Source organism: Athene cunicularia (assembly GCF_003259725.1).
Source record: "Athene cunicularia isolate RWA chromosome 5 unlocalized genomic scaffold, athCun1 chr5_part2, whole genome shotgun sequence".
Classification (NCBI taxonomy): domain Eukaryota; kingdom Metazoa; phylum Chordata; class Aves; order Strigiformes; family Strigidae; genus Athene; species Athene cunicularia.
Genome location: NW_020799102.1, coordinates 7,805,057 through 7,809,957, shown reverse-complemented (window position 1 = coordinate 7,809,957; position 4,901 = coordinate 7,805,057).

Sequence of the window (4,901 nt, the reverse complement as noted above, 5' to 3'; positions counted from 1 at the left end):
AAGAGACAGCCCCCCTTCCCCTTGTTTTCTCAACAGGGCAAAGAGGGGAAGGAAGATAAATCAACCCTTGTGGGTGAAACAAAAGCAGTTTTAATATAAGCAAAATTAAGCAAAGGTCCGCGCATGGAAGCAAAAGCAAACAGATTTATTCTCTGCTTCCCACAGACAGGCGATGTCAGGCCTTCTCAGGAGCAGGGCTCCAATACGCGTAGTGGTTGCCTCGGAGGACCAAGGGTGACCCCAGCCCCGTCCTCCTTTCTCCCAGGTTTATACTGAGCAGACATCACACGGTCTGGAATATCCCTTTGGTCGGTTCGGGTCAGCTGTCCTGGCTGTGTCCCCTCCCAAGATCTTGCCCACCCCGTCCCACTGGGGGAAACGTCAGAAAGAGCCTTGGTGCTGTGTAAGCCCTGCTCAGCAGCAGCCACAACACCAGGGTGCTACCAACACCCTGCCAGCGCCCAGCATGAACCACAGCACCGTGAGGGCTGCTGTAGGGGAAACCAATTCCAGTTCAGCCAGACCCGGTACAGTGACCATGTTTCCTTTTTAACTTTAACCCCGCAGAACCTTTGCTTTTCTCATAGCTTTCCCTGGGGCACTGGGCAACAAGAATTAAGTAACATCAGTCTGGCTTTGTACAGCTGCATTGTCAATGAATTGCCAGGTAATACAGTTCAGACTACCTTAGCACAAATATCCCCTTACAGGCAGGTCACGTCTCATTATTAGTATCATCCAATAACAATAGTACTTAAAAGTCTCCACCTAATTGTGCCAGGCATTTTCTCTGATTAAACCATTTTTATGTGTACATAAACTGTTCTGACTGATGTTGTCGATCCAGGTTAAGAGATTCCTACCCTCAGCTTTTGCCACAACTCCTCTTTTGCCACCTCCACTTTGCTCTTTCAACTATTTATCTTATTATTCCCTCAGTTCTAGAGAATTATTTTAGTTTAAAACAAACAATCAAACGCTCTCATGTATGAAAAGAAACACATTATTTAATATTACTGCCTCATTATTCAGTTGGGGAACCAAGATATGGAGAGATTAAGTGACTTGCCAGAGGAAAAGGAGGAAGGATGCAGGAAGAAAATTTAGTTCCTCTGAGTCACAGCTCAGCATCTTAAACAGAAACCTTTTTTGTTCTGACTTCACCTTATCTCTGAGCGTTGCCCAATCTCTTTATGCTCAAACTTTCCTCTTCTAGACTGTATCTCTTCTGATTTCAAAGGGTGACTTGCCACACAGGACAGGCACAAAGGAGATTAACGGGTTGTTCTAGGCTTTTCATCTCTGGAACTTTTCGCCACTGCTACAAACTACAGTGAAAGTGATGTTCTGGAATCACAGCTTTCCCTTCACCATCTAAAGAGGTTTTTTCCCTGTATCCTATTTGGTCCGTGTACTGTTTGTTTGCTAGCTCCTGCCTGGCAAGCTTCGTTTACCTGCTTTGTGCATAAATGTCAGGGATCAGTCTGAAGGCTCCGCATGATTACCAGCTGGCCAGCTGCCATGTTGGTCTTTAGGATTTAGCTTTCCATCCACAAAATAGCACGTATTTATTTGCTTATGTGCCTATTGTCTCTAGATGCACAAACAAAAGGTTCTAGCCCAATGTAAATATGCACTGCCTGAATTAACATCCACTAATGAAAGCCCTTCTTAACCAACCTCAACATACTAAACTTTCCCACATGTTTAAATTCCTCCATGCTCTTCCTCAAAGTCTGGAGAAAAGATATACTCTGCAATGTGACCCATAGGTGAAAAAACTTAGAAGCTGGCAGTCTAGTAGAGAAGTGGATTCCAGGATCAAATACCGCACAGTGCCCACTTTTCAGTCAGATTAGCACAAACTGCAAATTTTTTGTCTCCTTTGCCTGAGGCAGTGAGTTCTCTGTTCAGTTTTTACTACATGCAGCTATCTGCTATAAAATATATTCACAGTTAGCAATCTAATTTTTAAAAAAATGTGCTCAGAACCTGAAGTTTCCTTGCTTTCTAAGAAAACCCAGATGAACACATGCATTGCACGGAAGAGGTGTTGTGATTTAACCCTGGTAAGCAGCTCAGCAGCACACAGCTGATCACTCACTTCCCCCCCAGCAGGATTAAGGGTAGAATCTGAAGGGTAAAGGCAGGAAAACTTGTGCATTGAGATAAAGAGAGTTTAAAAATAAATTTTAAAAAAGGGGGGAAAGTGCAAACAACAAAGCCAGGGGAAAAACCTCAACAAAACAAAACCAAGAAAAAAAAAAGAAGTGATGCAAAAGAAAACACTTGCTCACCACCAACTGACTGATGCCCAGCCAGTCCCTGAGCAATGGCAGCCCCTGCCAACTTCCACACACCCTCTCCCTGGGTTTTATTTCTAAGCACAATGCCATCGGGTGGGGGATACCCCTGGGGTCAGCTGGGGTCAGCTGTCCCCGCTGTGTCCCCTCCCAGCTCCTTGTGCACCCCCAGGCTGCTCGCTGGGGGTGGGGGGAGAGGCAGAAAAGGCCTTGGCTCTGTGTAAGCCCTGCTCAGCGGTGACAAAAACATCCCTGTGTTATCAGCACTGGGTTCAGCACAGATCCAAAATGTGGCACCATACAAGATACCGTGAAGAAATTTAACTCTATCATATCCAAAAGCAGCAAAAGGGGAGATTACTAAATTGATGTGGACAGCTCTGCGGAGCCTTCATAGCTATTCTTAAAATGGTAATAGTCCTTAGTTTTAAAAAATGAAGTATGGGTACAAGATGTGCACCGGTATATCAAATATACTGCATTCCACTAAAGAGTAGTGGAATGTTATTGCTGATAAAACAGTAACAGAATTCCAAAGCAAACTGTTACTAACAGCGAGAGATTTAAGATATTCCAAATGCAACAGAAGAAATTTTGGGTTTTAAGCAAAGAAGGGAGAACTCCAGAAATTTGGCTTAAGCAAACATGCAGTAATGAGGAACATGCCCGGCATTTGTTCTTATTCACTACTGCCAAATGTGCAGCTTCCTCATCTAATTCCCCTAGTTGTCCTTTCATCTGCACAGTGCAGTTCCTCTGAACATCCCTGAGCTTGTCAAGGTCTTCTAATATGTCCCTTAACTGGTGCACTCAGAGCTTTTCTTGCTCGTGCAGTTTCTCCTTCATTTCCAGTCTGGTTTGCAAGCATTCTGAATGCTTGTCATTCCAAACATATTCCTCACTTCTAATACATCTCTCTTTTGGTATATCTTTTTATCCCAGTATGCAGAAGTCTGGCAAGAAATTTCCATGATCTCTGCCTTCAGTTGTTCATTGATTTCATCCCAATTTTTCTTCTGCAGTTCTAATTGTTTGATTTTGTCTTCTTTGTCTTTCAGTGTGTCATCATCCTGGCATCATCCACTTCTCTGCGTAGGTCTCCTACTAATGTCCTCCAACAGCTTTCACTGGCCTGCAGTCACCTGTACCCATCCTTCAAATCTTTACTTTCTTTCAGTAAATTCCAATTTTCAATATTCAGCTCTGCTACTGTTTCACTGAGGTGCCATTTTTGATTTTGTAAGTTTTCATTTGTCAAATAGTTTATTAACCAGAAAGGTTTTCATGTTGGAGGGAGAAAGCATGGCCAAGGTGGCAGGACACTGCCATGATCTGAGAGCTTCCAGCCTGCCTGAGTGTGACAAAGTGTGAACGTCACAATCCCACGGTTCCCAACTGCCTCCTATCGCTGGGTGGCCATGGCTTGCAAGATGTTGTGATAAAAAATATCAGAAGGTGTTATTTAGAAAATTAAGAACTTTAGGGTAAAATGCCCTCATTAGAAATTAGTTAAGAGTTAAACATTGAGAAAATATATAATTTTTCGAAACAGCTAAGTACTGAGAGTGGTGAAAGGCACCGTGCTAGGACTGATCCTTTTGGTATATTTACTGAATGAATGTTCAGAGAACTGTTATGAACAGTGAAGTGACCCCATTTTTAGATGACATAGAATTCAGTAGTGCCATGAAAACTAAGAAATTTAAAAGACCCCTAGACAGATGATGTAATGATATGTACATTTTTGCTAGATAAGAAATACTGCATGTTAGAGCAATTCCAGCTGAATTGTACACCAGATTCTTAGATAAAGGGAACCATTTAGGAGAAAAACTTGAAAATCATGGTGGATAGATCAATAAAACAAAAATCCCTATACCATTAGCAGCAGTAGGGAGAATTTAAAAAAAAAAATATAAAAATTGCTCCTTGCTCCTCTACCCCTCTCTCTTTGGCTCTCCCACCCATCTCCTCCTACCCATGGCAATTCTCCTCCTTGGTTTTTCTCCAGCCTGAGCCTGTCATAGTGGTCAGTGGCATGTTTTGTCTGTGCATCTACTGTGGATATTTTAAAGTTAAGAACAGCCTAGAATACCTGTACACATCACTGTCATTGCTATTCTCACACTAAGGCCATCCTCCCATACTCCGATATCAGGTCAGGGAAAGTGTGCTGTATAGCGTTGTCTGCCCCCATTCTCCAGTGGAGATCTGTGGCACCTTTGGATCATCCATGTGCTGGAATAATTAACGAGGTTTCCCAATCCAGCTGATCAACCTTCAAGGTTTTTTCAGTGTGTCTGTCAGCAGTTCTTTCGCTTTTCTAATGAGCATCTTTCCTAGGGCAGAGCCCACAGCTTCCATTAACTCTGCACACTTTCACACCAAATCCTTAATGTGGTGTGTGGTGCCTCTCCCAGCACAACTGTACTGCTTCTGTCCGACGTGACTCGTAACAGGCTGCGCGCATCCCTGCGCCAAATGTCTCATTCTTCATTCTCAGTGGCTGAAGTACACCAGTGACACCAAAGACACTGGTTCTGTCAGTCTGCAACACTCTGGAAAAGGAAAGGGAAAGGAAAAGCAGGCATTCATGAG